The following is a 25,230-nucleotide window of genomic DNA, read 5'->3' on the forward strand; positions in this document are numbered from 1 at the left end:
TTTTTCAATTCAGGGATTTAAATATTTCTCTTACTATATTTCTATTTCATTTGCCATGCTTTCTGGTTTCTAACAGAAAGTCAACTTTGTCCTCCAAATCCATCAAAATCTCACTGTATTACTTTGACCTTCTTGTGTTCTTCCTCTGCATTCACTGTGATCACCTCAAGCTGAGGGCCACAAGGGCTACGAGTGCAGAGCCACAAGGGCCCCTGTTCACATCACGGTCTAACAGATATGAACTCCCTGGAGCTATACAACTTGGCAGCCCATTTAAAATGCTTTACTTGATATCAGGAATTCATTTCTCATCTGTATCGATTCTGTTCTTAATTTTGTATGATTTCTTTTTCGTTCTATGAAGGTATTATGATGATTCTTGCTCTGTTCCATGGACTCTGTGGTTTCCTTTCTATATTGTTCTATTGCTTTCTTAAACAGTTTTACAGAGATGTAATTGACATAAAACAAGCTGTACATAATTAAAGTGACAGCTTGATACGTTTTGACGTATGAGTACGCCATGAAACCAATAACACAAATCAACATAATGAACGTCTCCATCACTTCCCAAAGTTTCCTTGCACCCCTCGGTAATTTCTTTGTCTCTTTGTTGGCTTACTTTCTCGAAGTTTTATTCAGTTATTCCGCTGTTTTAGTCTTCTGGAGTTTGTAGTATATGCTTTCAACTTATTGTTATTTCCCTTTCAGTGTTTGGTGTAAGATTCTTACAAGATACTTTTCTCCCACTCTCCAGGCCTTGAAGCTATTATGGTTACACATTTTACCTCCATATGTGATAAGCCCTACAATAGCTTGTGATTATTTCTGTCCCAAACAGTCAATTAGCTTTTAAATCACTTTAAATAAGAAAAAAAAATATTCCATGTTTACTTACATGCTTACCAGTTCCAGGGCTCTTTTGTTTCTTTGAAGGGATCTCCATTTCCTTAAGGCATCATTTCCTTTCTGCTTGAATGGTTTTCTTTTCCATTTCTTGTATGAGAAGCCTAGTTGTGATGAATTCCTCCAGCTTCTGTTTGTCTGAAAAAGTCTTTATTTTGCCTTCATTTTAGAAGAATCATTTTGCTGGGTATAGAATTACAGGTTGGCCAGCCTTGTCCTTTGGTCCTTTAAAGATGGTCTTCCATCTCTTCTGGCTTGCTAGTTCTGATGAGACATCTGTTGTTCTCCTTCTTCCTCTCTCTCTACAGCACCTTTAGCCCACCTCTGGCTCCTGTTAGAATTTCTCCTTATCATTGATTTTAAGCAATTTTTAAAAATCACATGGCTTGCTGAACTGTTCTTCACGTTTTTTGGGCTTGAGGTTTGTTGAGTTTCTCAGGTCTCTTATGTTTATGTTTTTCTCAAATGTATAAAAGTTTTAGTGATTGTGTTTTCAGATGTCTTCCCTGATTTCCTTATCAGAGTCCAGTTACCCATCTATGAGGGCACTAGAGTTTGTTTTACATCTCAATCATGCTTTGTCCATCTATTTTTTAATTTTATTTTTTCACTGTTGAATTTTGGATAGTTTCTATCACTTTATTTAAAGCGTACAAATCTTGTTTTTCTGCAATTGTTTATCTGCTGTTAATTCCACCTAGTGTTTTTTTTTTCCTCCATATTAGACTTTGAGGTTTACGTTTCCAGGATTTCAATTTTGGTTTTTATATCACCAGTCTCCAAATCTCTTTCCTTCATATTCTTGAATATATGGAATGCAGTTATAATAACCATTTTAATGTTTTTGTGTGTTAATTATAAGCTCTGTGTTATTCTTAGTTTTGATTGATTACATTTTTTCTTTACTATGAGTTATCTTCTCTGATAATTTTTTATTGGATGTCAGACATTTTGAATTTGGTCTTATGTGGCACTGGATAATTTTATAGTCCTACATATGTTATTGAGTCTTGTTCTGGGATGTACCTAAGTTTCTTAAAAACTCAATGCTATCATGTCTTATTTTAAGCTTTGTTAGGCATGACCAGGGCAGCATTTAGTCTTGGACTAATTTTGACCCTCCACCTTGAAGCAAAATCTTTTGAAGTACCTTACTTAAAACCTGTGGAAGCAACCTGGTGGGGAGAGGAACAATTCCATCTTCTCTGCCCCCCATATGAGCAGCTGCATGTGTGGATGCCTGGAGGCCCTCCAGGCAGTACGCTGGGGCGGTTGTAAGCCTCATCTTACTTGTTTCCCAACTTTCATTTCTTGTTTGGTGTCTTGCAACAGTTGTTTCAGGTTGTTCTGTTTTCTTTGTTGTTTCAGGTGATAGGGTAGATCTGGTGCCGGTTTCTTTATCTTCATATTGTTTTATCACCTATTCTTTAGGTTCTTATTTTGATGACTTTTTTTTAAAAAAAGATTTTATTTATTTGACAGAGATCACAAGTAGGCAGAGAGGGAGGCAGAGAGAAAAGGGGAAGCAGGCACCCTGTTGAGCAGAGAACCCAATGTAGGGCTCGATCCCAGGACCCTAGGATCATGACTGGAGCTGAAGGCAGAGGCTTTAACCCACTGAGCCACCCAGGCACCCCAATGACATTTATTTTTTTAATTAAATTTTATTACCATGGGGAAGTGTTCTTCTGTTATTTGGAATTACTTTTTTTCCAGAATGGGTTATCTGGTTCTTACTTTTTCTACTTTTTTTTCCTGAATAATGTTTGCATGGCTGTCACGCTGATTATTTTAATCTTGTTTATTCCTAACATAGAGACTGCTATTCAGTTCTTGACTACCAAATAGTGAGTGGATGTACTTAACTGTGTTCCCATGTGAGACATAGTTATCCTTCTCTTTACACTACATTTTAAGTAGTATAAAGGTGTTTTACTGAGTTACCTCTTCTGTTATTGGGGTGAAAGTGGAGGAGTACAGATTGAAGGAAGAAAAAACTTTTAGTTTTATCCACAAGGTCTTTGAAATTTTAGAAAATATTCAGGGAACTAGGCTATAAACACCATGAAGTCAGGGACTCTTTTCTTTCTTTCTTTCTTTCTTTCTTTCTTTCTTTCTTTCTTTCTTTCATCAGCTTTGTTTACTGTTGTATCCCTATCTTATAACAATGCTTGACACCTAGTAGAGTCTTAATAACTAGGATTTGAGGGAAAAAGTGAATTCCACTTTTTGGCTCCTGGTTTTATTCCAACTGCTCCCTTCTAGGAGGGTTCAATTCTCTTGGGCAATAGAGTAGGTTAAGTATCTGAGCATCACACTGGCACAGATGCTCTACAACTAAGCTTATAGACAGGGGTCCCCTAGACCACAGTTCTTTTAGGCGGCAGTGCCAGTCAATAGTGCAGGTATGACCCTGTGGATGTACGGCCACATTATATGACTGACATTGATCTCAACCCAAGTCAGTGGGAGAAAAACATGGTCTCTCCAGTGCAAAGATCCTATTTAAGCTGAACATAGCTCTTAAATCCTGTCTCCTTTATTTCCTTCTTTGTCCATAGCACCAACTTTCCCAAACTCTTTAGGTAGACTAATGAGAACATGTATTGGTCCATATTCAATATCTAATAACTGCATTTATGTGTTGCTTTCTTATTCTGATATTCTATTCTAAAATGGGGGGAGATTCGTTTTCAGACCAGCCTCTGTTAGAATCCCTGCTTCATTTGGTCAAACTCCAGTGGGTTCTCTGCTCCCCTCACATTGAGGTGGCAAGAATGCAAACAGTCTGCAGTGATTCCCCTCCTTGTTTTGTCTGTACATCCTCAAGGTTCTAGTGACCTGTGTATTTTCCATCAAGTTCACTGACTTCTGTGTTTATTAATTATCATGATATATGACCTTTTCAGTATAATTCATTTCCTTGTGATCACTGTTGCTCAATCACCAACTTTTCGGCACCACAAACACTGCAGAGCATCATGACTCCAGTGCAATGTTTGCTCCTTTTAGAGTCCCTTAGCCTTTTTTGGGGTGAGGGGCTCACAGTGGCCAGTAGCACCATTGTCCAGACTCAACTATGATGTCTGGGCTGTTCCATGAGCATGAGAAGGGACAGGAGTGGTGAGGTCCTGGGAGACTCCCCATTAATAATGTAGATTCACCCCTAACTGCTTTTTTGGGGTGTCTGCCAAAAGTCGTGATGGGGTCAAGATAATTGGCTGGGGAAGCCTCACAGTACAAAGGCAGAAAGCCATGGGCAGCTCTCTAATGAGACGTGTCCAGGGAAAGTGCTGTGAGTTCCAGGCTTGCCAATATCTGAGACAGAGAGAGGAATGACAGGATGTTCACAGAAGAGCAATAAAAATGATTGAGCCTCTGGAGAGGCTGATTTATGACAAAGACTCTAGGAGCTAAATACATTTCATTGTGGCCCAGCAGAGCAAGTGAGGGAAGGGGAGGGTCATGGGATTCTCTGTAGAACCAAGCATGGGAGAGAGGTAGGAATGGAGGTGGGCTCTGGGGAAGGAGGGCGGGGCAGAGGAGTCCTAGGAAAAAAGGAGAAGAAATCTAGAGAAAGGGAGAGAAAATGTAGAGGACAGAAATAGTCTGGGGGAAATCCACAAGGACCCCTGTGGAATGCAAGGGCCTTGGGATTTGAGGGGCAGCTGAGGAAGACTTGGGGTTCCTAAGGTCAGCAGGGTCATTCAAATGTTCATCTCTTCTCTGTCAACGTCAGACCTGGGGCCCCTCCCGTAGCACCTCCCAATCCCCTGTCCTGAGGACCTCTGAATCTCCCTTCCCCGTCTGGAAGTGCAGTTAGCTGAGTACACCGCCTCCTGCAAACCATGGGCTTCCTGGAGGTCTAGCCTCCAGCATACTGTTAGGCACTCCGACCTTAAATCAAATCCCTAAATTTGGAATAGAAAGGGCTTTTCTGTCATGGGGTAGTTTGGTGTGCCTCTGGAAGCCCCTGCCTCAGTGCATCCCTTTATTCCCATCCAAGAAGGCCTCTGGCTGTGGAAATCTCTTTATGTTGCATTGAATAGCAGCAACAGGGCCGCTGGGAAACGGTGCTCTGAGACCCCGGACTGAGCCTTGGAGGAGAAGTATGAGGTTGAACTGTTAGAGAGGTGTCTCCAATTCCACTTCCAAAATTACAGTGTAAAGCTCTTCAAAGACGAGATGAAATAAGGGTAATCATAATAGTCATGGTGAGGTCCTACATTTCTATGCCACTTACAGGTCACGGAAAGCTTTCACATCCATTAACCGTTTGCCCTCCTAACATCCTCGCCTAGCTCAGTGGGTTGTCAGGAAAATCAAAGGTTTCCCCCAGGAACTGAGACTGCAGGCATGCCCCACTTTAAGCAAATCCTGCTGTGAAGAAAGCCTGCTTCGTAGAGGAATTTAACGGCATTATTTTAAATGGTGGGTTCCCCCAGCATGCGAAGAAATAGGAGGCCATTTAGTAGAATGCTTGATTGATTGACACATATCTTGTTCAGCACCAGCTGCATGCCGATAGCATCTAATATGTGCTGAGCCTGACTGCTTGTGCTGAGAGATGAGGGAATGCTTCTGATACTGTCAGCCCCAAGAGTGGAGAAATCTTTGCATCTTTGGGTTCATTTTCTAACCCCTCCTCTGCATGTACAACCATCTCAGGAACGAGCTTACATTCCTGGGATGGTGGGGATGGCATTAAAACTGAGCTGGACTTCTGTGATACCTTCGATTCAGGTCTGGCAAAGAAAGGCAGTCCCCACACCCCATGTTGGTATGGGGGGCTGTCAGGTAACAACGGGCGCTGCCCATCGTCACTGTTGCTGTGCTGTGGAGGAAGGGGGAAGACCCAGACTAGAGACCCAGCACAGAGAGACAAGGGAGGTGCCCTCTGGGGCCCTGGTTCTGGGTCTCCTGCCCTCTACCCCCCATTCCTAGGGCTTGGCTATTCAATTCCTCCAGCTATGACTCAAACACTTCTTCTTCTTTTAACTCAAGCTGGTTCAAGTTAGGTTTCTCTCCCTGATACTTTTAAAAATCACTAAAAGCATTATCCTTGGTTGAAAGAGACAGGATATACACTCACAACCCTTTGATATATACAAAAGCAGTTAAATGTGGTGATTGAGAGTTAGGGGTCAAATCATTGAAAGAGCGAAGATGGGAAATATCCAAACACCAAACAAAAAACAGTTCAGTTAAGTAAATATTGGTGTGCAAAGAGATACAATGCAGCTGCAGGGGAAAAAAAATGAGTAGAGTTCTATTCAGATATAGAAAGAGCTCCAAGTCGTACTAAGCTTAAAATGTGAGGTGTGCTTTGAGGTACGACTCCACAGATCTTAAACTGGCTGAAATAAAAAATGTTGACAATATCAAGTGCCGGTGAAAATGTGGGGCTGTCATGCTTTGCTGGTGGGAAGGCAAAATGAAACAGCCACTCTGTTTGGCATGGTCTGGCAATTTCTTACAAAGTTAAACACACAGGAACAGGTGATCGAGCCATTCCACTCCTGGGTATTTGCCCAGGAAATACGAAAACTTACATTCATGCAGAAACATACTCATGCATGTGCGAATAACTCCACAGCAAGAGCTAAAAAATGGAAACAACCCAAAGATTTTTCAGCAGAGGAATGGAGAAACAAATTGCCGTGTTTATGCAATGGAATGCTACTCAGCAAGGCAAAAGAATGGGCTAGTGGTACTTGCAAATGCTGGGTGGATTTCAAGGACCTTAGGTTGAGCGAAGAAGACCATGGCAAAGGTCGTGTGCTGTGGCTTCTATTTATTATTTATTGTTCTTGGAGTGACAGAACACAGTGATGGAGAATAGCTCCGTGGTTGCCAGGGGTTAAGGCTGGGAGAACAGCGTAGTTCTAAAGGAGTAGCATGTGGAACGTTCTTTGTGGTAAGGGAGCAGTTCTGAATTCTGACCAACGTGGTGCTTACACAAGTCCGCACATGCGATAAAGCTTCATAGAGCTATTTATCAGAAAGGTAAAAAATTAGTGTACCTAAACCTGGTAAAATGGGAGGAAGTGTAATTGGATTATGCTGTTGTCCGTTTCCCAGTCTGATAGCTGTACTATACCTACAGAAGATGTTGTCACTGAGGGAGGCTGGCTGGAGGGCATTTGGGAATTCTCTACTATCTTGTAACTTCTACGTGAGTCTAAAATTATTTAAAAATAAAAATAACAAGGTGCCGAGCAATGCGTATAATATCTAACCTTTCCTGCAAAAGGGGAGGGATGGAATTTATGTTCATGTTTGCTTGTACACTCTTAAAGAAACTGCAAGTTAATTTAAGAGACGTAGAAGAATAGTTATTGAGAGGAGGGTGGTTGAAGATACAGAGTAATGATGAAGAAGAGGCTTTGCGCTATCTTTGACGCTTTATGGATTTTGAATCATGTTTATGTTTTCTTAAGTTTCTTAAAAATTAAGAGAAGAGGAATGTGGGTTCTAGACTTACTTAACAGAGGGGTAATTACATTGGAATCCCAGTTCTAGTATTTACCAGCTGTGTCACTTTGTACAATCCAATTTCCCTCTCTGTGCCTCAGTTGCCATGTCTGTAAACTGAAGCTGATGGTAATAGTATATGTCCCATAGGACTGCTATGAGGATTAAATCATCTGTAGCACTTTTCCTACTTGGAAATATACTGGTTTTATTCTTCTCACCTGCCCCATTTTGTAGAGATGGAAGCTAAAGCAGAGAGGGATATGAAGGATTAATTCAAGGTCACATATTAGTAAACACTGGAGCTTGAACTCAAATCCAGATGTCTTACTCTGAAGCCCACATTTTTGAAGTCTATACTTGCCTGCCTCCCTTTCCCACTGAGTGGTTCCTTCTTTGAGTTTCCAGCTGGGAAAAGAAGGGTGGAAAGGAAGCCAGCTAGCCCCCAGCATGAATATACTGTTCCTTCCAATCTCCTTCTTGTGTCCAGATAATAACTCGCCATCTTGGCAAGCAGCTGACCTGGGATGGGGTTGGTCCTAACCATACCATAGCCAGGCACTGGGCTGCAAGGGTCAATATTCCTAGAGTGGGCCCTGCCCTCAGGGCCCAGCAGCAGCCATAGGGCCTGGCTCCAAAACACATTTTAATAAAATAAATGAATTTCACATTATAAATAGTGATTTCTGTTTTATATTATAGGAACGGCTTTCCCAGTACATTTTGAGCTGAGTGCACGTTGGGGTGGTCACGGCTTCTAGGTCTTCTACAGACGTCTGCCCAGGATGGGGGTGGGTGGGAGGTGTGGACCCCTGAGTGTGGGAAGTGCTCTGAAAAAGACGGAAGGAGAGAAGGCCTAGGAAGGAGGGGGAGATGTGAGGGGCTTCCACGTCACACTGCCCTACTCCAGACTCAAGGTTCAGTTTAGCTGCCAACTCATGATTCGACCTTATGCAAATCCCTTCTTCCTGCCAGACTTTGGTTCCCTCATCTGGACCATGGGCTCTACATCCCTTCTGCTTCTAATCCTTCTTGGCTCTGGTCTCAGTTTCAGAGCCTGGAAACATGGCGAAGGGATTGGAGGGGACATTGGCTTGGACTGGAGGCATGTGTCAGGTTTTGGATTAGGGACTGACGAGGTAGAGAATGAGAAAAGCAGAGAGGTTTGAATTTTGTTTATTCTCTCATTGGACAAACACTGTCTGAGCCCCTACTTTGTGGGCCCTCTTCTTAGTTGTTTGGGAACAGGGGTGTCTAATCCACACCTGTCGAGGGACCTGAAGTTTAATTAATTAATTAATTTGTCAGAGACAGAGGGAGAGAGAGCGAGCGAGCACAGGCAGACAAAGAGGCAGGCAGAGGCAGAGGGAGAAGCAGGCTCCCTGCCAAGCAAGAAGCCCGATGTGGGACTTGATCCCAGGGCCCTGGGATCATGACTTGAGCTGAAGGCAGCTGCTTAACCAACTGAGCCACCCAGGTGTCCCATAACGGGGACACAGAAGAGATGAGGATGGCACCTGTGGTGAGCACTGCAGTGAGAAAGGGAGTGGGAAGGAAGGAAGGAGGCTCTCCTCTCCATGGGAGGAGAGAGCTAAGCCGACCATTCACCCAAGGAAAGAAATGAATCTCTGATATAGAGGTTTCAAGATGGTGGTCCATGGGCCAGATTCCAGCATGGATAGATTTTGCTTGGTTCCATAATATACGTTAAAATTGTAATAAGCTTCCAACTATGAAAATATATATTTTTAATAGAAACCTGGGATTCTGCTCTTAAAGACGTAGCAGTACAGGCTGCATTCCCGGGATGTGACAGTGGTTGGCCAGAGCCAAGCTGAGGTGGCCTGTGAGGGAAGGGGCTCCTCAGGTCCCCAATCTCCACCACTCCCTTGTGTTCCCCCTTCCCTGGCAGCTCCACTTGCTTTCTTTACCCTCCTGATTCTCCTGACATCCCAGTTTGTCACTGTTGGTCTTGTTATTCCTGTAAAGGGCCGACTGGTCTAGTGATTGGATCCATTCGGGGCCAGGTGGATAGAGGCCTGCCGCGTGTCCCCAGGCTCCAGCAGCCACTTTGCTTTGGTCATCATTAACACAATCTGCGGCCAGGTTGGAAAGACGGAAAGCATCCTTTCAGGCCCAAAGGGTCCCCCTTGGCAGGTGCAGAAGCCAATTTAAATTGTTTTTCTTTTTTTATTTGCTCATCTGAAAAGTCCTCCCAGATCTCCCTTCTTATTAACAACCTGCGCACCACGCTGTGCTTAAAGTTCAGAGCGCCATAGGATACAGAGCCGTAATTAATCTCCGTCCCCGAGTTCTAGAACACTTAGAGCAATTATAATTTACTGTCGGAAAACCAATTTGGGGAAGCGGTGGTGTTCTCACCTCTGATCAGGGCTCCACCAAATGCCACTTCCTGTCCACATGCTGCCTGCGGGGAGAAAAAGACTTTTAGCCTTCGTATTTCTGAGAGGTGACATCAGCTGGCCAAGGCAAAGGAGGGCCCGGGAGGGGGCGCGCCGCCAGGGTGCTCACCGGCTTGTGAGCCCGAACTACCCCAGAGCTACTTTTCCCACTCTGCTTGTTGCAGGCACCTCTTATTTTCCAATTTACTCCAATTTCCCAGCCACTGTCCGGGTCCCTCCCATGTTCCAGACGCTGCTTGGTTGGGGCCGATGCCAAGGCCCGTTTCCATCTTCTGTCCTCACCCCTTTGTAGCCACTGTCCCTGCTTCCCTGGGCCATATTTGAGCTTCCAGGTTCATGGACAAAAGTTCCTTTTTCTCTTCATTTCTTTCTTTCTTTTTTTTTTTTTTTTTTTTTGCCCAGGGACAGATCGTCATATCATGGAAATCACTCCCAGATGACTGGGTCCAATGGACTCACCAGACACGTTTCCAATTATCATACATAGGACGCCGAGTGGAGCTGCACGCATGCGCACCGGGTCGGGACGGCGAGCTGCTGGATACGGCAGGGTGTTTACGGGCCCGTCTCCCCTGCTGTCTGTGTCGTCTGCCAAGGGCCACATCCCGTTTGTCCACTGGGCCCAGCACCCAGCAAGAGGCCCACATAGAGCCAGTGAGTGGTTAAGTGTGTCCACCGGGATGGGTAGCTTAACAGAAATGCATATACTAACAGTAGTGTGTGTGCAAATATAAATACCCCAGGAGAACAAGTCGGTAATGGCATTCATTCATTCATTCATTCATTCATTCACCCAGTCCTGACAGTAACCAGGACATATGCTCTACTAAAATTCATATATCTTGTCTCTGACCCCAGCTTTAAATTATTCATAATGCAAGATAATAAAAAGCCCTATTTGAGGCCCATTTAAGGGGTCCTGGGGGCACACAGGAGGAGTCCCTGACTGCTGGGTGGCAGGAAAGCATCCTGAAGGAGGTGATATTCGAGCAAGGCCCAGATTATTCTGTACTTTTCTCCAGCACTGCACTTAAAAGTTGTTCCAGCACTACACTTAAAATTTGTACTAAGTTTATCCGTGTATGTGTTTGTGTCCCCAGGAAGGCTGGGACCCCGTAAAGAAGGGACCCTGTCTTTGCTACCCTTGGATTCTCACCACCCAGAACAGTGCCTGGCCCACAGGATTATGTATTTGGTGCATGTTCAGCAGATGAACCAACGAATGAATGAATGAATGAGGGTTTTCCAGGTAAGAAAGAGGAGGGGGTAGAGCAGGTGCATGGAATAGCTCAGATGGGTTGGAGCAGGCAAGCCTGGGAGCTTAGTGTTGGTGCTGAGAGCCCAGGCAAGCTGAGTGCCTGAGGAAGGGAGTGTAGTCAGCACCAGCAGAGTAGAGGGGCAGAGACACAAAGGACAGCTTGCGGGGGTCACACTTGGGGTGACAAACTCTGATGCTTTCAGAAGCCAGGCAGACAGAAGACATTAATGAGGGTGGCAGGAGTGGTGGGGCCACGGAGGCCTGGAGTGAGCATAACCCACCGGCGGCACTGGAATGCAACACAGCTCACATGCTCTTGTTAGCCTGTTACAACACCCAGGTTTGGGTCACAGATTTGCCACTTTCCCCACCCTGCCCCCTGTGCTTTAGACTGTAGACAAGGTTGTATGGATCTGTGGGGAGGTCCTGCCTTGAATTGCTGGGGAAAAGGAGATACATCCCAGCTTGGCCCTTTAAGCTCCAGAAGCCTCCCGAGCCTCTTTTCTTTTCTGCCCCTGGCTTGTTCATCTGCTTGTTCACCTTCCCTTGCACATCTGTTGGGCTGGCTGGGACAATGGATACTCAGTGGTCTGCAGATACTGGAGACCTGGGCCCCGGTTGGGGCGGGTGGTTCGTTCCACGGCTGAGGCTGGGGAATGTCTGAGCTACCGTGGAGAAAGGCCGACTATAATGGGCAACCTTACAGGAGATCTGGAATATCTCCCTGGAGGGAAGGTTCTGGCCGAGCTGGAAAGGCCCCTGACTGGAGTGGAGAAGCAGAGTTCATGCAGATGAAGTGACCAAGGCAGAGAGGATGGCTGGGGAGGCTGGAGTGGCCTGAGAAGAGATTCTGGAAAAGCCGGAGCCGCTGAGGATGAATGGCAGCAGGGCGTGAACAGTTAGGGAGGTGGCCTGAAGCTTCCCCAGTAGCTTGATTCCCTGAGACCTGGCCAGAGCAGGAGCAGCATCTGGAAGAAGGTCGGCCAGTGGAGGGCCTCGATGATGCTTCTGGAAGCCTGGGGTGGAAGGCTGGGTTCGATTCTCAGCCACACCTCAGCAGTCCGCACAGCCAGACACAAGTCCCTGTCCCCCACCTGGACCAATCCTGGGGTGCCCCTGCTCACTGGTACTGGGAGGGCAGAGCAGGCCCCAGTTCCCAGGGTCATGGAAGTTAGCTTCCTGGTGACTCCAGGCCCATGCGTGCCCGGCACTTTGTCTCATCACCCGCAGAGGTGCCCGGCACCTAGCAAGGACTGTGTAAATGAGTGGAGGGTTTGGAGTCCCAGGCGGAGCCCATGCCCGGTCTCCAGAGGCCTAGGAGCAGTTGGACAAACACTTCCTGGGCATCTACCATGAGGCAGCAGTAGGCAGGGGCTAGGGCCTCTCCAGTGGCTGGGACCGATCGGGTCCTGCCCCCAGGGAGTGCATAGTACTAGGGGGAGGCAGAGCCCTGTGGTCCTCCATGGCCAGGGAAGCTGTGGCTGCCCTGGCGGGGGCGCCCGAGGGAACTTTCTGAGTCCTCCACTCTGTGTGGGCTCCTCCTTCCTCCCCTTTTCTTGCCCTCCCACCAGTTCCCATTCCCTCTCCAAGGTCTGGCTCGAATAGCACCTCATAGGGTGAGTCCTCCGGTAGCCTACTCCCAGTTGGGCTTCCTCTTGGGCCAGCTTTATTCCGCTGTTCTCAGTCGCTGTGCTTAGGGGCTCTTTGCATCCATGGCATCCAAGGCCATGTGCCTGGCGGGTGTTTGTTGAGTGAATGTCTGACCTGGCAGGCCTTGGGACGTCCTTCCTCTCTTCTGCTTGGAAAGTGCAGATGGGGCACTGAAGGACTTGGTCCTGCTCTTTGTCCCCTACTTTCACCCTTCAGGTGGCCCAGAGCCCTGGCAAATAGCAAGAGACCCTGTTTTGCTCGCCTTAAAGTACTTCGGAATCTACCCCAGATAGTGCTTGGCCTCGGGTATGCATCATTTCATTTTATTCTTGCCATGGCCTTAGGATTTGATTGTGCCATTATCATCCTCATTTTACAAAGAGGAGGAAGTGAAAACTCAGTGGCTCAGAGAGGCCAAGACATGGGTCCAAGTTCACACAGCCCAGGCTTTGTCCTTAAGACAGATGGCTTAGCCTGTGTGTCTGGTTAAGGAGGGTCCTGTGTCCAGCTGAAGAGGACAGGAGGTCCTCCTGCCCCCACAACATATTCCAGATACTAAAACTGTCTCCACCTGGAGTCCTGTGGACTTGCCCCAGCCTTGGTGTTGTTCCCACGGGGAGCTGCCTGGGCTGCTCCAACACTTGTAGCTTCCCTGATCCTCAAGGCCCGAATCACAGGTGGGATCTGATTTATGCTGCTCTTCCTTGTGCGCTGCACAGGGGTCATTCTTGGTCATCTGGCCTCACACTAGCTGAAGTCAGGGGTGGAGCCTGGACACACAGCAGGTGCTTAACTAAGGACACGTGGCTTTATGGCTATGTGGCTAAGGTCGTGTCTCTTTGAAGGTTGTCAGTCTCCATGCATAGCCACCTGCCTTTCCCTCTTGAAAGCTGGTAATTCCCTTGTCCATTCTAACCAGTGTCTTTCCTAGATGGCCGCTAAAGAGTTGGCCTGGCTGATGGAGAAGGCAGGAGGCCCAGGGCATCTGTCTCAGCACTGCCATGGATGGGTTGCAGGGCTTTATCTCTGGGTCCTCAGATGCCTCATTTATGGACAGAATAATCAGACATGGCCTTCAGGGTATAGTGAGGGTTCAAGGAAACTCAGGGGCCATCTTCTGGGCCTCATTTTTGGCTAAGCTGCCCAAGGCTGAGAACTACTGTGGGTACCCTTTGATTCCAAAGAAGATGCCAGATGAACAGGCTGGGGTTCGAGGTAGATGAGTAATAGCAGCTTTTATGAGCGTAGCGCCACACTCCTCACCGTAAGGGATAAGGAAGAGGCCCTCAGAAGAGTTCTCTTGGGGGGTAGGGGAAGGGTGCTGGGGCGTGTGTCCTCTCCCTCACCTCCAGCCTAATGAGAGGCTTTTAGGAGGGTATGCCAGAGTTCTCCAAGAAACAGAACCAATAAGATATTGCTGGTCTAAGCCTTGGAGTCCAAAGACTAAGAAGCAGGAACTCTGATGTCCAAAGACTAAGAAGCAGGAGCTCTGATGTCCAAGGGCAGGAGAAGGCGGATATTGCTATTCAAGAGAGAGGGAAAATCTGCCCTTCCTCTGTTGTTTTGTTCTAGACCTCAAGGGATTGGATGATGCCTGTCCCCATTAGTGAGCATGAGTCTTTTCTACTCAAATTCAGATGTTAGTATCTTCTGGAAAGACCCTCACAGACACAGCCAGACATCATGTTTAACTGTGACCTGGGTATCCTTTAACCCAATCAAGTTGACAAATAATATTAGCCATAACAGAGAGCTTGGCAAAGGACCCCGAAGTTTGGGAAATACGATGTTAGGCATCTGCTCCATGCCCAAGATGTCTGACAGAAAGCTACTGTGGGTGGCAGGGTCTGGGGCAGCAGAAAGAACAATGAAGCACGCATTTAGGTCAGCTGCCCTCTTGCCAGTGAACACACAGGGGAGCACCTGTGTTCCAGCATCCGGCTGAGCAGCTCCTCCAAAGAAGCAGGCCCAGAGGGGCCGTGGGGCCTCAAAAGGCTCCTCAGAGGCCCGGCAGCTAAGGAAGCATCTGGAAGTGATCAGCCATAGCTGAGATGATGGTATTCTCAGCAAGGGACTCATCCAAGAACGCATGACAGCCCCACATGAGAAAGAGCTGGATTTTATCTACCAGCTCCATGGAGGACAACACCAGGTCCCAGATGCCCTGATGCAGAAGAGTCCGGACATCCGGCCCCTTGATGGCTGCTGGGCCTCACCCTCAGGGATCAGAATCCAAGGTCATGCACTAAAGGAGGAGAGCAGAGGTTGGGAGAAAGGGGAGGTAGGTTGACTCTCTCCTTCAAGGCCAGTGGCATTCCAGCCCCAGCTGATGGAGGAGGCTGGCTGGAAATGGCACGAGACTATGGTCTTAACTAGACTGGACATTCTAGTTCGCAAAATAAGACTCTTGGTTACTTATGGAATTTATTACCGGAGAGTAATAGAAAAAAATGTATGCTACTAACCTGTTGAGATTTCATTCAGCTCAGGGAAAGAATCACAGCCATCTAGCGGGTTTTACATTTTGGTACTTTGTACATTGTGGACGTGGTGGGTTTTTTGTTTGTTTGTTTGGTTGGTTTTTTTTTGGCCTTTTTTGATTCTGATTTTTTTTAAAACAGTGCTTTAAAATATGATTTATTTGGTATTCCTGGGATTTTTGATACTATCTTAAATTTTGCTCCCCAGGCCAGTGCCTCCCTTGGGCTCACCCTCCTCCCGGTCCTCGGTGAGGAAGAAGACGAAGGTCATTCCCAGCTTGCGCACTCCTGGGTTTCGCAGATTCACTCTGCAGCCTCCAGCACGCTCTGCAGCAAAGCCATGGTAGTACCACTGCTACTGAGGATGAGGATGACGACTAACTTTTGTCTCTATCCTACAGAAGAGAAAAGCAAGGCCGGGAGAGCTCAAGTGAGCTGCTCGACATCTCACCGCAGAAGCGCCCCAGAGCTGGGATTCGAACCCAGGCAGTCTGGCCCCGGAGTCCACGCTCTTAGCTGCTCCCTACAACTGCCCCCCTGGTAGACAGTGTCCTTGTTTAGTGTCACCTGATGCTGCCTGGGCTTAAAACCAGAGACGGGCGGCTCCTTGGCAGCTGTTTTCCCAGCTCTCGTTGGAAATGGATAGTGGAAACCCAATTTGCACCCAGAGCCGGGTGTATCGCCCCACTCTCTGCCTGGGTACAGTTCTACTCTGTGAGGCCATGCTCAGCTCTCTGTTCCATCTCCTAGTCCCCCCAGGGCCCCTCCCTTGGTAGATGGGGGGGAGCAGACGGTGGGCGCTGGGAGTCCGAGACCAGGGCAGGGACTGGCCGTTGGGAGTGAGGTCCAAGCCGTGCTGATTTGCAGATGGAAATTTACATACATAATGTAATTTGGGCCAATTGAATTGTCGATTAAGATGGAATCACTTGACATGCAACACGTACTCTGGCGGGTGACCGAGGAGACAAGAGGCCCTTGAGATGCCTGTAGCAAAAACACGCTTTTGTTTTTCAAGGAGATGGCCATTTCCAAATTCCACATTTTAACAACCTCCTCTCTCAAGCCCCCCTTCCCTCTGGGTCACAGCTGGGATCTGTTGAAATGAAAAACTTTATGGGCAATTCACATTTAAATCCCAGGCACAGTCAGCATGCTCCTGGGTGCAGCTGGGGAGGGGGGCCCTAGACACCTCCTCAGACTGCGGAGGCTGCAGGCCAGGGCCCTGGGTTGGAGCCCTACAACCCCCCACCTATGACAAGCTAGGAAGTGGTGCTGGACACACACTGGGGCTGTGGGGGAAGGAAGGGGTGCACTTCCTGCCTCCACGATCTTGGGCACCAGGCTTTGCCTCTCAGAGCCTCAAGCTCCTCATCTATGAAGTGGAGAGAATGTTCCACCATCATCTGTGATGATTATGGTGGGAAGGCAAGGTGATAGCCTAAGAACCTTGGAAATCATTACATGATGCTCATAATAATAACAAAGGGTAACTACCACATTGCCACGAGGCTCCAAACTCTCCGTATTACTTGTTATTTTCAGGTTTATTAAAACAGCAAATTCCTTGTTGCCTCAGGGCATTTGCAGATTGTTTGATTGTTCACTTCCTTCCTGCTCTGCCCTCCCTCCTCCCCTGCCCTTTGCCTGGTGGGCCTTCCATCTTTCCTTAAGCTTCCACCTAAATTCACTTTTCCAGGGACTTCTGTCTCCATCCAAGCCTTCCTGTTCTATGTTCTGAATGCCCCGAACCTTTCCTTCTTACACAGTTGTAATTTGATGTGATTCCTTGTGTCCTATCAACCTCCATACCAAGCTCTAAGTTCCACCAAGGCAAGAGCATGTTTGCCTTATTCACTGCTGATCCTTGGTGTGTGCTGCAAAGTAGACTTTCAAAAAAGCAGGTGTTGCATGTTGGCAAAACACACTCCTTCTCTTCACCTGGCTAATTCCTGCCAATCCTTTAGGTCTCAGTGTACACATCACCTTCTCTGGGAATCCTTCCCAGATGCCCCTGATTTAAGTAAGGTGCCTCCCTTGTGGGTGCTATAACAGCCCACCCCTGGGGGGGGTGCTTCCCACCACAAGACCCCTGGACGATGACTGCTCATTTGTTGGTCTCCATCCCCCACTGGACAGTAAATTTCCAAGGTAAGGGCTGGCATCTCATTCACTGGGGCACCTCCAGCACCCAGCTCAGAACCTGGCCTACAGTTTATCACCGAAAAAACAAATCAGAGGTCCAATCTGGACAAGAGACTGTGGCTCACACTGTGGCGGTGGATGGAGGGGATGGGACCCAGAGGCTTAAGGTGAGGGAGTCATGAATCCTGTGTGGAGTTGGCTGGGACCGTGGAGAGCGCTCGTCAGGCATAGGAAAGACCTGTGCCCAATGAATCAGGGCGCCCTGAGTCCTGGGAGAGCCCAGTTTGGGTTCCTACAGGTTTCTTGAGAGAGCCAGACAGAGCTGAATGTTGGGGGTGGGTGGTGGTGTTTGGGACTACTGGTAAGTTGGAAAGAGGGGTCTGGCACTGAGAGGCCGACACAAGAGCTCCTTGGCCAGCTAGCTGAGAGCCCTCCCAGTGCCCAGAATGGGCCGCTGTGAGGATGCCATCTGGGTGCCCTTGTCCCATGGGCTCGCAAGGGCCCATGTGCTTTCTGTCTGCATGCAAAGTGAGGGGCAAGGCTGGCTGTGGCGGTTCCGCCCCCTCTTCTGCCGGCTCTGGCTCCAGGATTATCGTTCAGCAAATGAAGTCTTGTTGCCCTTACCCTGCACTAGGTCCTCACTCAAGGAGCCCGGCCAAGAGTGTGGAGCCTTTGGGGGTCTTATCAGGCTGTCTACTCCCAAAATCCCTTGGACTCCAGGTGTAGCCCTAGGGGCTTGGCTTTACCTCAGTGTCCCCACTGCATGGTAAAAGAGCCTTCGTAAATCCAAGGGATGGAAGAGTTTTGCACACAGTAGGTACTTAATGAATGCTTGTTGAAACCCAGCTGGGATCCCAAAACTGTCATCCCCCACACTTGTTTTTCTAGCCACCTGTTTAGAACAGCATAGACCTATGAGCTCATTTATAAACCTAATGAAAGCTGTTAGAGGACAAGGGTAGAGAACAGAGCCTATGGCACTCTACTAGGTATTTCCTTCTGGGCTGGTATGAACCCATGTTCAGCAGTGTTTAGGAGTTTCCCAGGTTATTAGATAATAAATTGGGCCCAACTTTGTGGCCATAGAACTCATCTCTTCCTGACCTTTCTAGAATAAAGTATGGGGAAAGTCTGATAATACCTTTCAGGAACTCTTTGGGTTCTGTTGACTTTCTCCTCTCTCCCAGAGCCAGCCGCTACCTTCTGTGTGTACTGACCATCATGGGGAGCTGATCACCTCTGTGGAGACGGGGTACTTATTGGCCTTGGAATAGATACTCTGGCCCATTCTCAAGGGATGAGTCTGAGGGAGGGGGCAATGCGAGGGGACAAAGGCAGGGCACAGAGAAGAAGAGCCCCTGGGCTATCCCCCTCTCTCTGCTTCTCACACTGCTCTTCCTGGTCACCCCAAATGGGCTTCTCCTTTTCCCACCCACCCCTCATCTCCTGAGGCCACAGGCTCCCCCCGAGTCAAGCAGGGTGGTTCACGACCCCTGTTACAGTGAGAGCTGCCACCTTACTCCCCGGAGGACCTGGCATGTCCCATCCCCTGTCGGGGCCTCAGCCCTGTGCTATAAAATGAAACACTCTGTGGTCGATGGTATCTAAAGGTTTAACACGTTCTGCACACATTACGGCCTGCGTTCTCGGCCGCTCAGCCACAAACAGTGGGATGTCAGGAAAGTCCCTGCTTCTTTGGCTTTTAGAGCCCTCTGCTTTAAAGTTGTGGGGCCAGGGATGGGGGAGGCACGCTGGGTGCCAAAAGCTTCAAGGACTCTTCTTGCTGGTCCTTTTCAGGATTCTATGAACCCTAATACCAATGACTTAAAAAAAAAAAAAAACCTATTTAAAGAAAAAAAAAATCCGTGAAAATCACTATGCTGTACGATTTGATTTCTCAGAAATGATCAGGAAGGAAGAATGTGGGACGTCTCAAGGTGGTTGTGTGTGTGTGTGTTCTTTTTTTTCCCCCTTTTTTACACTCCAGTTAATCAATCTTCGCAGAGAGTATGAAATGAAAATCTGCCACCTTGCAGTAAAATTAGAGCTGGCATCGCTGTCTTAACCAAAAAAAAAAAAAAAAAAAAGAAGAAGAAGAAGAAGAAAAAAAGAGAGAGAAAAATTATGACCAGCTGCCTGCTGGATTCACCCTGTCGAGGAAGTGCCTTGTGACACATTTTACGACCCCGAGGATTATGGCGGCCTCGATGCTATCATCTTAATTGCAGGAGCAAGGCTGCAGCCAGTTGTCTCCCTGGAGCCCCCATGCTCTGGCCCACAGAATGCGCCTGGCTCTTAATCTGATGAATTCTTTTCTCTATTCTACCTGCTCCAAATTACTTTGTGGAGGCTGCAGGCTTCCTGGCTACTACTGATTTTCTTTTTCTTTTTTCTTTTTTCTTCCTTCCTAAAGTGGGGCCGTGGAAGCCCAAAGAGGTCGCAGGAAGGAGAAGGACAGCTCATTCTCAGTGTCCTCCCGAGGTGGCAGGAGAGGTCTGGAGTGGGGCCTCTGTCTTTCTGGTCCTTGAGCTTGTGAAACACATGGTACAGTCTGCGTGTTCAGGGGTCATAGACAATGGCAGGATTTGGACCTCAGTTTGGGGACCAAAGGAGCCACCAGCATCTTGGGAGCTCACCGTCATTAGACTGGATGGGACTGAGGAATGCTCCTGACCCAAGGCACCTGGGCTGGGTGTGGGGTGCCCTTCCGGAGACATTGCTTGGAGAGGACCTGCAGAGAGGAAGGGTTCCGGAAGCGCCTGTGTTGAAACCAGAGTTCCAAGTCCTAATCCCACCTCCACAACTTGCTCTATGACCAGAAGAAATGTCCTTTCCCTCTCTGGGTCCCAGATCCCCATTTGGAAAATTGGAACTTTGGATTCAAGCTGGCGTTGCAGATTAGTGGTCCTGAGATTTAACCTGCAAAAGTTGTTTTGTTTGGACTGAATGGTGCTTTTAAACCTGGAAATTTTATATTAAAAAAAAAAAATCCAAACTGTTTACTTCTCTTAAAAAATCAGAAGACTTAGAAAAAAGGGTTTATTTTGTCATGTGGCAAAAATGGCTGCCCCTAGACATTGACAAGCCAATCTTTTAGTCCATCCGAGTCAAGAGACCTAAAATGGCTAACCCAATCTTGAAGGAGGAAAAGGTAAAAAATACACACACTTCCAGTCCTCAGAAGTTACTACAAATCTACATTAATCAAGATATTGTGGTATTGGGGCACTTGGGTGGCTCAGTGGGTTAAAGCCTCTGCCTTTGGCTCAGGTCATAATCTCAGGGTCCTGGGATTGAGCCTAGCATCGGGCTCTCTGCTCAGCAGGGAGCCTGCTTCCCCACTCTCTGCCTGCCTCTCTGCCTACTTGTGATCTCTATCTGATAAATAAATAAATAAAATCTTAAAAAAAAAAAAAAGACAGTGTGGTATTGGCAAAAGGGTAGACATATAGATCCATGGAATAGAACTGATAGCTTAGAAATAAACCTGCAGGTTTGTAGTCAAGGGAATTGTTTTTGCCCAGAGTGTCCAGACAATAGGATGGGGAAAGAGTAGGCTTTTCAACAGATGGTGTTGGGGCACCTGGATATCCACATACAAAAGAATGAATTTGGACCTCTACCTCACACCACATCTAAAAATTAATAATAAAAAAAATTGATCAAAGACCTAAATGTAAGAGCTGAAATGATAAAACTCTTAGAAGAAAAGACATAAACGTTTTTGACCTTGCATTTGTCACTGGTTTCTTAGGTAATACCAAAAGTACAAGTGCCTCTCCCAAATTAGATAAATTGGATTTGCATTACATTTAAAAGCCTCTGTGCTGCAAATGGTACCATTGAGGAGGTGAAAAGACAACTCCCAGAATGGGGAACATATTTGCAAATCGTAGACAGATAAAGGACTTCTATTCAGAATATATAATAAGCAAGGTTTTCAGTTCAATAATAAAAGCAGAACTTAATTAAAAAATGGGCAATGTGTCTAAATGGAGATTTTTTCCAAAGAAGATACACAAGTAGCCAGTACGCCTACGGAAAGATGTTTAACACCTTTGTTATTAGGAAAACGCAAATCCAAAGCATAGCAACCAAATCCAAAGCAACCCAGGATGGCTACAACCAAAAAGATGGGCGTGGAGGATGTGGGGAAACTGGAACCCAGCTACCATGCTGCTGGGAGTGTAGAATAGAGCAGACACTCTGGAAAGTGATTTGGCAATCCATCCAAATGTGAATTGTAGAGTTCTGGCGTGGCCCAGCGGTTACATCCACTCCTAGGTACGCAGAGGAGAGAAATGAAAACCTGACACAAAACCTTGTGCTTGAGTGAGCAAAGCAGCATTTTTCGTAAGAGCCAGGAAAGGAGAGACAACACCAGTGTCCCTCAACTGGGGAGTGTGTGAGCACAGTGTAGGACATCCATACAGTGGAACAGTATTTGACAATGAGAAGGAATGCAACCCTGATGTAGGCTTCATTAAGAACATAGGAAGTCATAAAGATGGTTGCCGTGGACCATATGGGTTCATTGATATGAAATGGCAGGAATAGGCAAATTGAAAGAACTCCAATGAGCTTAGTGCTTACACAGGGCTGGTGGCTGTGGGCGGGGGTGGAGGGGGGTGGAAAGGGAGGGCGACTGCCAATGGGCATGGGATTTCCCCTGGGGTGACAAAAGTGCTCTTGTGTTAGATCGTGGCGATGGCCATGCAGTTCTGTGACTATATGAAAAAACAGGAACTGGATCACTTTAAACGGGTGAGTTCTATGGTATGTTTTCTGAAGTTCTATGGTGTTATATGGAATTACGCCTCAACCAAACTACTTTAAAGAAATAGTGTCTGGACCTTGGAAGGGACATTTCCCTTTAGATGAACAAGGGCTTTTGGCTCCTCAAAGTCCCTGCCTGGCTTTCCCTCCACTCACATTACCTGCGCAGCCCTGTCAGCCTCTGTGTTTACAAGCCCAGGTCAGAGGTTTTTAGAGGACACTTCTGGGTCCTCTCAGCCAAAGATCCATGCAATGGCAGGTTCCTCCCTCCTAGAAACACTCTCTTGCTGCCACTTCCCTGTTGTATGACCTTGGACCCTTCTGCCCTTTCTGACCTTCAGGTTCCAGAGAGGTGCAGGGAGGGAGGGGTTTGAACTTGCCCATCACTCAGAACCCCCCGCCTTCTATAGGTCTTTGAGCCTGTGAGCTCTGGCCATTACTGCCTCTTCTGTGGCCTCCCATCGAACTGGCAGCCTCCGTGGCTTTTGAGAGGGCCAGGTCTGGGAGGTTCCAGGGACCGTGCCTGAGAGGCCAGCTCAGGGGTGGCTGCTACATGGCATCCCGAGGGTCCCACCTCATTTGGCCAGGAGTGGCCGCTGGGGCTCCCTGGGGCAGAGCAGGGAGACACCAGGAAGCCAAGCTCTCACCATTTAGGGACAGGGCTTTAGGAAGGGGGTTCTCCTCCCCACCTTGTTTGAAAGGAGAGAGAAAGGCAAGTGGGGATGAATGAGAAGGAGGAAAGTAGAACTGCTGTACGAAGTGCTGGTCCAGTCAAGGCACTGGCTACTCCGAACGCGGCTCCCCACTGTTGACACCCCATGAGGATGGCATGCTTCTGATCACTGCTCTTCTTGTTATTATTACCCCACCGTATCAGGGAGAAAGTCGAGAGGCAGAGATGTTGTGTGACCTGCCCAGGGTCACTCAGCTAGGAAGTGGCAGAGCCTGCGTCCAGAATCCACACTCTTAACTACCGTATGGACTTAGGATTTTTATTAAAACGTTTCAAACTCCCTTCAGATTGGCCTCAGCCTTCAGAGGCTGGGACGGTCAGGGAAGGGCTCATTTTCAAACCCATCTAACTGGGGGAGGTTGCTGAATGAAGGAGAGGCAGAGGGTATTGTGATGAGGCCAGCCCTTCTACTGAGCATGTAGGGGGCGTGGCCGCCCTTGGGGAGCAAAGCTGACCCAGACCCGGGCTGCCTGGATCTGGCCCTTCGCTGGCTGTGGGACCTTGGGCAAGCTTCTTCGCTCTTCAACTCTTGGCTTTCCTGCCACAGGGATGCTCATCCTTAGGATGAAATGTAATGTAATCATGTTTGCAAACTGAATTTCACACCGTCCCCAGTGGCTGGAAAGCCCTCAGTGAATGGCAGCAGCAGACATTCTAACCACAGTTATGGTTGGCATTTTCTGTGATGGTAGATACTCTGTGGGTTGGAGCTCTGATGTTCTCCTGCTGTTACCGCCCTGCAGAGACTCAGTCTTTGTCTTCAATGAAGGGGAGGATGGTAGGTCCTAGTGGACTGGCCTGTTGTTCAAGTTCAACAGGAGCACAGACTTCATCTCCCACTGCATTCTTGACTTCCTGTGCATGGGTGTGTTCCTGCCCTGCACTCTCATTCTTGTCTCCAAACCCATCTTTATACTCTTTTCCCCTTCCTTTCCTGGAGGTTCCCCTTCTTATGTCCTTGGGTTCCACCGTATCCCAGTTCAGAGTTGTTCTCTGTGTGTTTGTGTGTGTGCACGTGTGTGTATGTGTCTAGGGGCAAATGAGAGGCAAGAAGTGATCTGAGTTAGAAGCAAAGAAAGTCTCCCAAGACTTTCTCCAGGACACAAACCTGAATTCCCAAGGGAGCCAGGCCGGGTTTGGTCATTAGTGAAGCCAGGAGGGGTGATGGGGACTGCGGGAGGCTGGAGCCCACAGGCTCAGTCTAAAGTTCCCCCCAATTGGTGCCTTGTGAGAAGGTGCCCCCAGAAAGGCTTGATCTTTAATTTTTCAGGAGAAACTGGAAATCTGTATACTAATTTTGAAGAAGAACACTGCATAGACCAGACAGATTTGTGCAATGCTTTTAAAACTTTGATATACAAGGTCCTTGTTGAGACCTGTCACCAAGATCTCCTGGGAGGAGGGGACTCTGAGTATGACTGGCCCAAGCCCAAAAGCACCAGCCTACCTATCTGGACATCAGCTGAACTTTGCTGCTGGGCCCTCCTTGCTCAGGGGTGAGAAGACCAGAGGGATGGTAGGCAAGAGGGAGGCCAAGAGAAGGTACCAGATATGGCAGATATGGTAGGTTTGGAGACACACACAGAGAGAGAGAATGTTGGAAGGGATGGAATATTTGAAGTTGATCCATGTGTGGTGGAAGGGACACTGACTGGACAGGAGCCAAGGGGTCTGAGCCCTCCCACTGGTCAAACCCCAAATTTTGGTACACAGTGTTAGCAAGTCATACATCCTATCCCACAACAGGCCTCGTCTCTTATAGCAGACTCAAACATGGAAACAAATCCTTATCTTCTATACCCGTGCACTGCCCTGGCTGCCACATTGTTTTCAAGGAGGGAGCCATCATCTGTGCTGCTTATGGCCTGGCTCCCCAGGGAGGGAAGAGGGACATTTGAGCTGGGTATAGAAGAATCAATAGGATGCTGCCATCTAGATAAAGGGGAGGGAGCTATTTTAGACCATAAGCTACCGAGGCCTGTGATAGCACCTACAAACCAGAATGGTGTGTAGCATGTGACAGAGATGGAGAGACTCGTGGCAGGAAATGAGAGCAGGAAGAACTGGGGTCAGATTATGAAAGGCTTCAGTACTGGGGAGGGACCTCCCAGAGAGATCATGGGGCTGGGGAAGAGCCATGACAAGCTTTCAGTTCAGAAAGAGCCCTAATACACTCATTTATCCATCCATCCATCCATCCATCCGTCTGTCCATCCGTCCGTCCATCCGTCCATCCATCCATCTATCCATCTGATATATACTGAGCACTGAGGACTCTATAGTGAGCAAAGTGTACCAACTCCTGCCTCTAAGAAGCTGATGGTCTAGGGCAGGGGGAGATAAGAATGAATGAAAGAGTCATACAAATAAGTTTATCACTTGAGA

General features: G+C 47.7%; 1 long non-coding RNA gene across 1 annotated transcript; it reads left to right on the forward strand.

Annotated features, from left to right (window-relative positions):
* Nucleotides 1-10,209: 10,209 nt before the first annotated feature.
* On the forward strand, nt 10,210-18,873 carry LOC131828779 (uncharacterized). The gene is made up of 3 exons (XR_009352568.1): nt 10,210-10,457; nt 10,904-11,052; nt 15,400-18,873. It is a non-coding gene; the product is annotated as an uncharacterized LOC131828779 (long non-coding RNA).
* Nucleotides 18,874-25,230: the final 6,357 nt, after the last annotated feature.

This window comes from Mustela lutreola, chromosome 4, assembly GCF_030435805.1.
Source record: "Mustela lutreola isolate mMusLut2 chromosome 4, mMusLut2.pri, whole genome shotgun sequence".
Classification (NCBI taxonomy): Eukaryota; Metazoa; Chordata; class Mammalia; order Carnivora; family Mustelidae; genus Mustela; species Mustela lutreola.